This window comes from Loxodonta africana, chromosome 10 (genome assembly GCF_030014295.1).
Source record: "Loxodonta africana isolate mLoxAfr1 chromosome 10, mLoxAfr1.hap2, whole genome shotgun sequence".
NCBI classification, from domain to species: Eukaryota; Metazoa; Chordata; class Mammalia; order Proboscidea; family Elephantidae; genus Loxodonta; species Loxodonta africana.
Window position 1 is genome coordinate 15,215,491 of NC_087351.1, and position 14,070 is coordinate 15,229,560.

A 14,070-nucleotide genomic window follows, 5' to 3' on the forward strand; every position below is an offset into this window, starting at 1 on the left:
CCCGCAGGGTTTTTAAATTTTTGTTGTCGAGAATACAGACAGCAAAACATAAACCACATTAATCCAAAAAACACAAAATAATAAATGTTGGAGAGGCTGCGGACAGATTGGAACTCTTACACACTGCTGGTGGGAATGTAAAATGGTACAACTACTTTGGAAATCTATCTGGCATTTCCTTAAAAAGTTAGAAATAGAACTACCATACAACCCAGAAATCCCACTCCTCGGAATATATTGTAGAGAAATAAGAGCCTTTACACGAACAGATATATATGCACACCCATGTTTATTTTAGCACTATTTACAATAGCAAAAGGCTGGAAGCAACCAAGGTGTCCATCAATGGATGAATGGATAAATAAATTATGGTATATTCACACAATGGAATACCACGCAATGATAAAGAACAGTGATGAATCTGTGAAACATAACATGGAGGAACCTGGAAGGCATTATGCTGAGTGAAATTAGTCAGATGCAAAGGGACAAATATTGTATAAGATCACTATTATAAGATCTTGAGAAATAGTTCAAACTGAGAAGAACACATTCTTTTGTGGTTACGAGAAGGGGGAGGGAGGGAGGGTGGGAGAGGGTTATTTACTGATTAGATAGTAGATAAGAACTACTTTAGGTGAAGGGAAGGACAATACTCAATACAGGGAAGGTCAGCTCAACTGGATTGGACCAAAAGCAAAGAAGTTTCCTGGATAAACTGAATGCTTCGAAGGTTAGCAGGGCAAGGGCAGGGGTTTGGGGACTATGGCTTCAGGGGACATCTAAGTCAATTGGCAAAATAAATTCTATTAAGGAAACATTCTGCATCCCACTTTGAAATGTGGCGTCTGGGGTCTTAAATGCTAACAAGCGGCCATCTAAGATGCATCAATTGGTCTCAATCCACCTGGATCAAAGGAGAATGAAGAACACCAAGGTCACAAGATAATTATGAGCCCAAGGGATAGAAAGGGCCATATGAACTAGAGACTTACATCATCCTGAGACCAGAAGAACTAGATGGTGCCCGGCCACAACCGATGACTGCCCTGACAGGGAGCACAACGGAGAACCCCTGAGGGAGCAGGAGGTCAGTGGGATGCAGACCCCAAATTCTCATAAAAAGACCAGACTTAGTGGTCTGACTGAGACTAGAAGAATCCTGGTGGTCATGGTCCCCAAACCTTCTGTTGGCCCAGGACAGGAACCATTCCCGAAGACAACTCATCAGACATGGAATGGACTGGACAATGGGTTGGAGAGAGATGCTGATGAAGAGTGAGCTACTTGTATCAGTTGGACACTTGAGACTGTGTTGGCATCTCCTATCTGGAGGGGAGATGGGAGGGTAGAGAGGGTTAGAAACTAGCAAAATGGTCACGAAAGGAGAGACTGGAAGGAGGGAGCAGACTGACTCATTAAGAAAAAAAAAATTTTTTTTTTCCTTAGGGGGAGAGTAAATGGGAGTATGTAGTAAGGTGTATATAAGTTTATATGTGAGAGACTGACTTGATTGGTAAACTTTCACTTAAAGTACAATAAAAATTATTAAAAAAGAAAAAACCAATTCAACAGTTTCTACATTTGCAATTCAATAACATTTATCTCATTCTTCAAGTGGCAGCCATTCTCACCTTCCTTTTCTGAGTCCTTTTTCCCTCATTACCATAAATTCACTGCCCCTAAGGTATCTAGTCTTTGGAGTTGCTGTTGTCAGGTTTGACAGATGGTTTTTGTGTGGCCTTTCTCACCATGGTCTTGTAACCCCACCCAAGTGATTGGGCAGGACTGTGCTAATAGGGTAATTGTGGCCCACCAAGGGAATTGGTCAGTTTTGCCTTAAAATAGAGCCAATTCCAGAGCAGAGAGAGGATCCCACCATCACCAAGGAAGAAGAGCCAGGAGCGAAAAGCACATCCTTTGGACCTGGGATCCCTGTGCTGAGAAGCTCCTGTAACCAGGAGACAGAGAACTCGAGAAGCAGTGGCAGAGAAATGACGGCAGGAGATGGCATGGTGGGAGCAAGAAAGCTGCGTGCCTTTGGTCAGGAGGCTTGTTGGTGGAGTGAGTTGCCTCAGGGCACTTATCAGCAGAGCTAAAAGAGCTTTGTAACACTTGCCGGAGCAGGGCAGAGGCTGAGGGCCGGAGAGGCGTGCCTGTGGGCACAGCTAAGAAGAGGCTCTCCTTATGGAGGATCTGCTTTCCTGAGCCTGAACTGTAGCCTGTTACTTCCCTAAGAAGCTCCACAATCGTGAGTATGGCCTGTGAGTTCTTTGTGACCATTACCACGAATTACTGAACCCAGCAGAGAAGCAGAGAGTGCCCTTGAAGCGATGCTTGGTGTCAGGGTTGGTAAAAAGGTTGGAAGGCGGAGGTGTGTCTGACCTCTGCCTCACAGGAATCAGCCTTGGGCTGTTGATCTTGATTTTCTTTCCTCCTTGTGAAACTAGAGGTCAGACAACTACCCCCTGCCGTTTTTACGATCTATCACACAACTTTTGCCAATTCAGTTTTTTACAGGTACGCAACTTATTGACAGCACTTAACAAGAATTGGCTGTGCAGTCCTACCCTTAATGTGATTTTCCCATAAGCAATAACTCCCCTTTCCCCTCCCTTCCAACCCCTAGTAACTGCTAATAAACTGTAGTCTCTGTACAGTTGCCTTTTCTTTTTATGTAAGTGAGGTCATACTTACAATATTCTTTTGTGATTGACTTTTTTTATGCAGCATATTGTCTTCAACCTCCATTCATACAGTAGCATGTATCAAGACTTCATTTCTTCTGCTGGCTGAGAGTACCCACTTTATCCATTCATTTATTGATGGGCATTTAGGTTGTTCCAGTAGGGTTTTCAAGGCTGTACATCTTTATGGAAGCAGAATGCCACGTCTTTCTCTCACAGAGCACCTAGTGCATTCGAACCACCAGCCTTTCAGTTAGCAGCTGAATGCTTAACCACTGTGCCACCAGGGCTCCTTTGCCTCCTTTTATAGCTGAGGAAATGGGCTCACAGAAGTTAAATTGATTTGCCCAAGGTCAAACGATTAGGGGTTGGACTAAGATTTGAGTCAGGGAATAATGAGGATGGAAGGTGCGTGAATATATACCAGAAATTTTGAAGATCCTTGAATGCCAGGCTAAGAGGCATGGAGTTTTATCTTCAAGGCCAGAGGTTTCCACTTTCTCAGTTCTGGTGCTCTTAGTGCCTCTGTAATTTTCTATGACACACCAAACTCAATAGCTATCAGTTAAGTAGTTAAGTCCAAACAATATATTTGTCCTAACAACTTAGTAGGTGTTTGAAGAAATGGTACACCTAAATCTAAAGAAAAAAATTGTTTCATTGTAAAATAACTATAGTTATTGCCTACTGGGGTGTTGGGCACTGCTGGGGTTCCCAAAGCTTGGCATCACACTGGACGCTGCCACTTGTATTTTCTGTTTCACATTGAAAGTACTGTTGCCCGATCTAATGTTGAAACTTAACCTGCTTGGAGCTAACAGTTCACATGGTGACTGACAGATGTTGACTGTCACTGTGATTCTCTCACAGTCTGAAATACCCCTGTGAGTTTGCTGTGGTACCCCAGGGTGCCTGGGCTCGCAGCCTGGGAACCACAGACAAAGGCAATAGGGAATCACTGGCAGATTTTGAGCAGGCGACCGCCATGATGAAAGTTACAGAAAAATTACTATGGCATTGGTGTAAAAAATGAGTGTCCGGATTAAGAGAATGGAGCCAAGGACAGAGAATGGACATCAAGAAAACATCATATAGGAATCCAGTGTGTTAGGGCCAAGACAGGAAAGGTGCAAAGAAAGATCTGAAACATGAGAAAAACCACAGAAATTAGTTGATGGCATGAGGGTTGCAAGAAGGAACCTACACGCGAAGGTTTTGAGCCAGGGTGACAGTTTAAGAATTGGTTATGAAAATTAGGATGTTTTAAAATTTCAGCTGGCAGCCCATTCTTTACCAGCCGGAACACACATAGCATGACGGAATTGACGTAGGCTGTGCAGCCAGATGGACCTGGGTTGGAATCCCAGTCTGCCCACTAAAAACTGACCTTCGGCATGTTACTTCCCTCAGCCTAATTTCTTATCTGTAAGAGCTAATATCTATCTTGCTGGGTTGCAGTAAGAGAGAAAGATGTCCAGCACCTGAGCCAGTGCCTAGCACAAAGGTACTAAAATCTTGGTGTGGATCTTGAAGCTCAAAATTTATCTTGACAAGAGTCTCTCCACAATGTTCCCCTAACTTCCATTCCACTTCAGCTCCACCTCTTGACATAATGCCCTGATCTTACCCTGCCTTTGCATGCCTCAGATATATAACCCCCCTCTCATCTGGGTCGCTCCTATTGACTCTTAAGAGCCCTGGTGGTGCCGTGGTTAAGCGCACAGCTGCAAACTGAAAGGTCAGCACTTGAACCCATCAGCTGCTCCGTGAGAAGGATGTGGCAGTCTGCTTCCGTAATGATTTATAGCCTTGGAAACCCTATGAGGCAGTTCTACTGTGTCCTACAGGATTGCTGTGAGTCGGAATCTACTCGACAGCAATGGTTTGGTTTTTTTATTTTTTATTTTTAGGATCGTGTGAGGTGTAAAAATCACATGGAGGAGCGTCAGTACAAGGTGGAAGAAAAATCAAGATCAACAGCCCGAGGCTGATTCCTATGAGGCAGAGGTCAGGCATGCCTCCTCTCTCTGCCATCTTTACCAATTCTGGCACCAACTGTCCCTCCCAGGGCACTCTCTACTTCTCTGCTGAGTTTGATAATTCACTGCAATGGCCACACAGAACTCACAGACAATACTCATGGTTCTGGGGTTTATTAGGGAAGTAAGAGGTTCAGGAATGCTCGGGACACAGTTCTTCCATCAGGACAGCCTCTTCTCAGCGGTGCTGGAAGGCAAGCTTCTGTCTGGCCCTCCACCTCTGTCCTGCTTGGCAAGTGGTACAAGCTCCTTTGTCTCTGCAGGTAAGTGCCCGATGCACCCCGCTCCTCCAGTAAGCCTCAGCTAGAAGGCACTGACTCTAGCTCCTTGGGTTGGCAAACCTGGCTCCACCCAGTGCCTGGAGGCACCCTACTGAGAGGACAGCAAGACTTTTACTTGAAGGTACTCAGTTTTCTTGCTTCATGGGCTGGGAAGCCCACCGTGGGAAAGGGGAGGAGGTGAAGGAGAGGGAGGTGTTAAAGATGACTCCCAGACTTGAACAACTGTGCGCATAGAGACACCCTTTCCTGAGATGGAATCACAGGAGCAGGAGCCTACAGGCTGTATCGGGAGAGACGGAGAGTTCAGTTTTGAACATGGTAAACTTGAAATGCCTTTGACACAGTCAGTGGAGTTGTCAAGCAGGCAGTTAGAAACACACCCTTGAGCCCAGGGGAGAGTCTGATTTGGAGACATACTCTTGGGAGTCACTGGTATACGGATGTATTTAAAGCCATGACACTGGGTGAGATCACCAATTTGAGAAGGGTAGAGGGAGCCTTGGGGCCAAAGACAGGGATACACAGCATTTAGAAGTTGTGAGTTGTGATGATAAAGAGGTGCCTGCCAAGAAACCTGAGAAAGGGGTGCCAAAAAGGTGGGGAAAAACAAAGGAAGGTGATGTCCCAGAAGCCAAGAAGGAGGAGGTGGTGGTAAACTGTTGGAAGCAGTTAAAGGACAAGCAAGGTGAGGACTAAAAAACATCCATTTAATTTAGCAACATAAACGTCATTGGCGAGTGCAACAACAGGAATTTGGGTGGAGTGGATGGAATGAAAGTCACACTGGAGTGAGTTAAAGAGCCCTAGAGGGGTGAGAAGGTACAGATGGTGGGCTCTAGAGAGTGTGAATGGAATCGAGAAATTGGGCAGTAATTGGAGGCAGATGTGGTGGTTAAAGAAGCCCTGGTGGCACAGTGGTTAAACACTCTGCTGCTAACCGAAGGTCAGGGGTTCAAATCTACCAGCTGCTCCATGGGAGAAAGATGTGGCAGTCTGCTTCTGTAAAGATTTATAGCCTTAGAAACCCCATGGGGCAGTTCTACTCTGTCCTATAGGGTCCGTATGACTTGGGATCGACTCGAGGGCAACAGGGAACAGGGTGGTGATCAAAGAAGTGTTTTCTCAAAGTTGCAGTTACCATTGGACTACAGCCTTCAGTGTGGATTACACCTCAACATAAAGGAAACAAAAGTCCTCAAAACTGGAACATTAAGTGACATCACGTTAAATGGAGAAAAGATGGAATTTGTCAAGGATTTCATTTTACTTGGATCCACAATCAACACCCATGGAAGCAGCAGTCAAGAAATCAAAGGACATACTGCATTGGGCAAATGTGCTGGAAAAGACCTCTTTAACATGTTAAAAAGCAAAAATGTCACTTTGAGGGCTAAGGTGCTCCCGACCCAAGCCATGGTATTTTCAATCCCCTCATATGCATGTGAAAGCTGGACAATGAGTAAGGAAGACTGAAGAAGAATTGATGCCTTTGAATTATGGTGTTAGCAACGAATATTGAATATACGATGAACTGCCAGAAGAACAAACAAATCTGTCCTGGAAGTACAGCCAGAATGCTCCTTAGAAGAGAGAATGGCAAAACTTAGGCTCATGTACTTTAGACATGTTATCAGGAGGGACCAGTCCCTGGAGAAGGGCATCATGCTTGGTAAAGTAGAGGGTCAGCAAAAAAGAGGAAGACACTTGTCATGGACTGAATTGTGTCCCCCCAAAATATCTGTCAACTTGGGTAGGTCATGATTCCCAGTGTTGCGTGACTGTCTACCGTTTTGTCATCTGAGGGGATCTCCCTATGTGTTGTAAATCCTATCACTGATGTAATGAGAGGGATTAGCAGCAGTTATATTGATGGGATCTACAAGATTAGGTAGTGTCTTAAGCCAATCTCTTTCGAGATATAAAGAGAGAAGAGAGCATAGAGACATGAGGACCTCATACCACCAAGGAAGCAGCAGTGGGAGCAGAGTATGTCCTTTGGACCTGAGGTTCTTGCACAGAGAAGCTCCTAGGCCACGGGAAGATTAATGACAAGGACCTTCCTCCAGAGTCAACAGAGAGATAAAGCCTTCCTGGGAGCTGGCACCCTGAATTTGGACTTCTGGCCTACTAGACTGTGAGAGAATAAACACACCTGTTTGTTAAATCCATTTGTATTTCTGTTATAGCAGTACTGGATGACTAACACAATGCTCAATAAGATGGACTGACACAGTGGCTGCAACAACGGGCTCAAACGTAGCAAAGATTGTGAGGGTGACACAGGACTGGACAGTGTTTCATTCTGCAGTACGTAGGGTGGGCATGAGTCGGAATCAACTTGGACAGCACCTAATAGCAACAATAACAGAAACTCAGTGCCCCCTTCCACTTACCCCTGGTAACCACTAATAAACTTTGGTCTCTATACATTTGCCAGTTCTAGATAGTTCACATAGGTGGGATCATACAATATATGTGCTTTTATGACTGATTTAGTTTATTTTTAATTTTATTTATTTTGTTGTTGTTGAGAATGTACACAGCAAAACATAAGCCAATTCAACAGTTTCTACATGCACAATTTGGTGACATTGATCACATTCTTTGAGTTGTTGCAACCATTTCTCACCTTCCTTTTCTGAGTTGTTCCTCCCACATTAACATTAACTTACTGCCCCCTAAGGTTCTCATCTAATCTTTCCAGGTGCTATTGTCAATTTGATCACGTATAGATAGATCTTTTTTTTTTTTTTTTTATCTTAAAAGAGTTCAGTGCTCAAGGCAGACATTCTTTACCAGTTAAGCTAAACTATTGTTTGGTTTTAAGAAGACTTCAGGATATATATTTGGTTTAAGTTTTAAAGATTATCTCAGGGCAATAATTGTGGGGGTTCATCTAGCCTCCATGGTTCCAGAAAGATGAAAGTGCATGAGAACTTGAAATTCTGTTCTGCGTTTTCCTCTTATGATCTTCTATAGAATTGTTGATCAAAATTTTTAGCAATGATAGCCAGGCACCGTCTGGTTCTTCTGATTTAGTTTTTAAAATTATTTTTTCTCTTGGTGTTTTATTTTAGATAATTTCTATTTCTAGTTCTTCAAGTGTACTAATCTTTCCTTCTGCCATGTCTAAATTGCTCTTAATCCTACCCAGTATATTTTTCATCTCAGACATTCTGGTTTTTATCTCCACAAGTTCTTCCATGTATTTACTTTGTGAACATATTGTTATACAGTCATAATAAAGGTTTTAATGTCCTTGGCTGCTGAATCTAACATAGTTGTCAGTTCTGACTTGGTTGCAATTACTAATTTTTCTTCTCAATATGGGTCATATTTTTCTGCTTTTTGCATCACTGGTAATTTTTTTGTTAGACCCCAGATATTGTGAATTTTACTCTGTTGGGTGCTGGATATTTTTGTATTCCTGTAAATACTCTTAAACCTTGTTCTAAGTTGCAGTTAAGTCACTTAGAAACAGTTTGATCCCTTAGAGTTTTGCTTTTAAGATTTGTTAGGTGGGACTATGCAGTGTTTAGTCTATGGCTAATTTAGTAAGGCAAGGGGAAACCCTGGTGGCGTAGTGGTTGAGAGCTATGGCTGCTAACCAAAAGGTCGGCAGTTTGAATCCACCAGGCGCTAATTGGAAACTCTATGGGGGAGTTCTACTCTGTCCTATAGGGTCACTATGAGTTGGAATCAACTCAATGGCAACAGGTTTGGTTTGGTTTACTGAGGCAAGACCCTCTGAGAACTCTAACCAATGCCCTATAAATTATGAGGTTTTCTAGCCTGGTGGATGGGAATAGGCACTGTCCTCAGTTCTGTGTGAGCGCCGTCTACTGTTCCCTCTAATCCTTTTGGGTGGTTCTTTCCTTGGCCTCACACAGTTTCCCACACTCATGCATTGAGCACTACTCTACTGAACACTCAAGAGAGGCTCTCTGCAGGTCTCTGGAATTCTCTGTGCACCTTTCTTCCCTGCCGTACTCTGTCCTGAGCAGTCTAGCACCTTGGTTGCCTAATGTCTCAGCTGTTTCCTCAGTCCAAGGAGTCTACAGGGTTCTGCTTGCGTTCCCTCTCCTTGCACCACACCCTGGAAACTCAAGTAATAAGCTTTGGCAATCACAGGGCTCACTTCATTTGTTTTTTGTCTCTCAGGGATCACTGTCATCCGCCGCCCAGTGTCCAGTGTCTTAAAAACCATCGTTTCACATATTTTTTTGTTTGGTTGTTTCAGGCAGGAGGGAAAATTGGATCCCTGCTGCTCCATCTTGGCTAGAGAGGGAGTTTGTACATACACTTCAAATATATTTTTCAAACTATAGAGCTACAGATTAAGATCATTCCATTTTTTCAAAAACGTCCACTCTATAATCTGTTTGCAAAGCCAATCCTCTTTGTCAAACCCATCCGCCGAATCAGAGTGACTTTCTATCAGAAAAGTCTGATTTCATTTTTCAATTCACGTAAATGTGGTTAATATGCATCCTGTGTCAACCACCTCAGCTTTGCCTTTTAATTCTTAGATGGAGAAGGCACAGAACTGAGCCACAGGGCTGCTCCCTTCGAAGCTTCTCATAGATGCTCTCTAGGCTTTGTTCACTTGGGGCCTTCCTTACGCCGAGCATTCTCAAGCAGTTCTTTTATTTGATTTTTTATGCTCCAGAGCAAAGTGCCAGAGTAGGATTAAGAACGAGGGAGAGGGGGCAAATGGAAAAGTAGAGTTTGGGACAGAGAACTGGCACACCTAAGGTTCCTTCTTAAAACCAAAACAAACCCACTGCCGTCAAGTGGATTCGGATGCATAGCAACCCTGTAGGGCAGAGTAGAACTTCCCCATAGGGTTTCCAAGGCTATAAATCTTTTACGAGAGCAGACTGCCACATCTTTCTCCCATGGAGTGGCTGGTGGGTTCCCACCACCGACGTTTTGGTTAGCAGCCAAGCGCTAACCAAATGTCTTCTTAGATAGATCAATATGAGGAGTGAGAACATATGAAAAATGAGACTCTGGAAATTGATTCCCTTAAAACTATTTGTGCCCACTTACCTTTAGAAAGTCTTTGTGTCCCTGCAGGGAAATGCAGGCCCTGGTTTGAAGGCCTTTGATGCAGACTGTGTGAAGCTATTATAGGTTGAATTGTGTCCTCCCAAAAAATATGTGTTGGGATCCTAGCCCCTATACCTGTGGGTGTAATCCCATTTGGGAATAGGGTGTTCTTTGTTATGTTAATGAGGACATATCAGTGTAGGGTGTGTCCTAAACATACTCACTTCTAAGTTATGAGAAGCAGCATAGACAGAGACAAGCAGGCACAAATGGGGAAGATAGATGTCACACCACTGACGGTCACCAAGGAACCGAGGAATGCTGGGAAAGACAAGAATCTTCCCAGGAGAAAAAAGAGAGAGAGTCTTCCCCCAGAGGTGCTGCTCTGAATTCGGACTTCTAGCTTTCTGCAACTGTGAGAAAATTAATTTCTCTTCTTTTTTTTACAATGGCACTAATTAACTAAGACGGAATTCATTCATGGAGCCACTGCTGCTTCTTTCATTGTCATAGAAGGGATGGGGAGGGAAACAGGGTAGGTAAGTTGGAGATTTGGTAAGGAAATTTCTACCTGATGGCTTCAGTTTTCATCATGAAAAATGAGTTTTTTTTTTCCCCCATGGAAAAGTAGTGGGGTTGTTTTTGTTAGTTGCTGTCAAGTTGATTCTGACTCATGGTAATCCCACATGTGAGAGAACTGCTCCACAGGGTTTTCGAGGCTGCGCCTTTTTGGAAGCAGATGGCCAGGCCTGTCTTCTGAGGAGCCTCTGGCTGGGCATGAACCAGCAATCTTCTCACCTAGTAGTAGATTACTTAACCATTTGCACCATCCAGGGACTCCCCAAAAGTGGCAGGATAGAGGGCACCAAATGTTTGAGGAAGGTAGAGAAAATATGAAGTGTCACTACAAAGAATGGAAACTAGTAACTAGAAAGGAAGATAGCTAGGCAGGACTGAGGGCCTATTTGACTTTGGTGGTCATGAATCTGCCAGTTGTGTGATTTTCTTCAGCAATGATGCAGCTCTTGTTTGATTGATGTTTTTGAATTTGGTAAATGTTCATCTTTTCCCTATGTTAAAGTGTAATGTAAATAATCACACAGAGGCCTGATGATAATTTTAAGAGTAGTTTATCGAAGTCCTTTCAGGGCTCCAGCACAAGCTGGCTTTGGAAGGCCCAACATTTCCATTAGTGCGTAGTGGCTTTCTTTTTCCCAGCAAATTGAGTTACAATTTCTTCTTTTAAGCATGAACGCCTCCAGACCTTGACTTTCAGTCTCCCCTGTGAATACAGGTGAAGAATTTGTGTTTTCCCTGTTCCCGGGTAAATGGGATTTGGGTGCATGGCATGGGGAGCCAGAGAGCTTGCCATTAGTCTGTGTGTATTATCGAAGGATGGGATAAGGCCACCAGAGAAGAAAAGATCAGCTCTCTGGACAAGGGGTGAAAGTTGTTGTGGTGCGATGGGTCGCTTTTGTGTGGCCTTTCTCACCATGGTCTTGTAACTCCCACCCAGATGATTGGGCAGGACTGTGCAGATAAGGTATTGTAGCCCACCAAAAGGTTTTGCCATCCTGCTGGGCTTGAAATGAGTGACCCCAGAGCTGGGAAAGAGAAGATCTATGACAACCAAGGAAGAACAGCCAATCACCAGCATGTTCTTTGAACCTGGGATCTCTGCACTGAGAAGCTCCTGGTCTCAGGAGACCGGCAGCAAACTGTAACTCTGAAGGCGGTGAGAAGTGGTGACAGAGGCCCGGCAGCAGAGACTGGGTAGGAGAGACCAGCAGGAGATGGAGCGGTGAACTTATTGGCAGGGGCTAAAAGTGTTTGATAACACTTGCCAGAGTAGGTCAGAGGCAGAGGGCCGGGAGATGCGTGCCTGGCAGCACAGCTGGGAAGAGGCCGTCCTGATGGAAGAACTGCATCCTGAGTGTTCCTGAGCCTGAATTGTAACCTGTTACTCCCCTAATAGTGAGTATTGTCTGTGAGTTCTGTGTGGCCATGGCAATGAATTATCGAACCCAGCAGAGAAGTAGGGAGTGCTGTGGGAGGGACAGTTGGTGTCAGAATTGGTAAAGATGACGGAGACAGGAAGCATGTCTGACCTCTCTGCCTCATAGGAATCAGCCTTGGGCTGTTGATCTTGATTCGCCTTCCCACTTGTGATGACAGAGGAGGTCAGACACCACCTCCATGCCATTTTTACAGGTGTAAACCAATTTATCCTCTTTTCCAATACCCCTCACCTGCCTCCCAGCTCTGTCATGCATTGGGAGAAACATGGACTGAGTTGGGAGAGGCTGCAGAAATTTGGATTATAAATATCTCATAAAACGTCTCTTACAGAATCAAGCTCAAGCTGGAATATTGCCTGACATTTTTTTTTTTTTTTTTTTTTACCATGGTATAGAATACGCCTTGTGCCAGTGAAATCTGAGATCCTGCTAGTTGATTCAATCTCTGTCTAACTTTGTTATGCTAAAAGCCCCTAAAGGGCCACCATCGTGGAAGAATGGCTTTTCCCGCAGTAACAGACTATACCAAGTTATATTTTAAAAACATACAGCACATATACTCTGAGTGTGAGTTCAAGGATCTGTGACCCAAATAGGAGAAATGATCTCAAGTCCTAAATGAGTTTAATGTAGTCCTCTTTGAAAGCATCTAAGTGGAGAGAAACCATTTCAGAATTTCCCAGGGCAAACATGATGCTTTGACTATCTATCGCCATGCGCTCATTATAACCACCCCCCCCCCCATAAAAATAAGTGAGTAAATCTGCTGAACCACAAAGGAAATTGAAAACACTTTAAGTCTTGCATCCCAAAACCAGGACTAGAGTGGCGTGTGGACTACCGACCGATGTGGGTTGCCTGCTCTTGGTTTGGACTACTCTTGGTGTAAGGTGATGTTTTAAATTGCTACTGGGTTCCTCCAGTCCCCTGGGTCCAGCAACATAAAGTACAAATCCAGTCAGTCCGTCAGCTGCTCTGGTTCACCTGCCTTCCTGTGGGGTTTTGTTAGCCATGGTCTACAATAGGACCCAGAAAATCCCAAGTATAGCCCTTGGGTGCATCCAAGCCCCTGTGCCCACTCCATTCACCCACTCCATATACTCTAACGTTTCAGGGGCTGTGTTCGGACAAAGTTTTTGAAGCTCCAGTCCCAGACACCACTGTCTCCCTTTGCAAGACAAAAAAGAAGGGGTTGGAGGAGCAGATTCTTTTTGATCCAGGTACCTGCTGCCTTCCCACCGCGTAGGGCAGAAGAGCCTTGGTGCATTGCTGAGAGGCAACTAAGATGCTGGATTGGACTCTCTTTGAGTCCAGGCAGGACTTCTGGTCATGATCAGGAGGAAGGGCACAGCTTGTCCTTCCTCTGGCTCATTGTCACAGGAGAGGCCAGGCCATGCAGAGAAGCCAGGACCGTGAAGAGCAACCCAAGGCCAGAGAGGCTGAATTCCACTTGGACAGGAAGAGAGAGGTCCTGGCAGACCTTCAGGGGTGCACATCCAAGTCAGGCCCTAGTTACAGCTCCCTCTTCAGGTGTCAGGAATTAGCATGAGTTTGACTCACTTCTCTTGCAAAGAAGCCAACGTAGCCTGTCATTCCCGCCCACAGTCTTCTGTCTCTTCCACAACTCTCCTGGCTCATTTGAGTTTCTGTTTCATTTCCCATGGACTACTTGGGGGTGGGAGGTAGGCCCAGACAATATCGGGACACAAGCCTCTGATCTGCCTCCAGTCTACAGCAGATGACCTGTTTGGCCCTGGAAAAATCCCTGCCCCTCTCTGAGCCTCATCTGTGCAGTAGCTGGGATCGGTGATTCTCACACCACATTCTGTGGCGCTGCCTAGAGCCTGAGAGGTTCTCAGAGCCCCCTGAGAGGCTGCGGTAGAAAGCGGGGCTGAGCTGGGGGCTGTACTTCCCCACTCAACTTTCACCAAAGCAACCTGTGTTTCCATAGAAGGGTTCTTTGAAAAAAGGATCCTGAGGCTACAAACTTTGA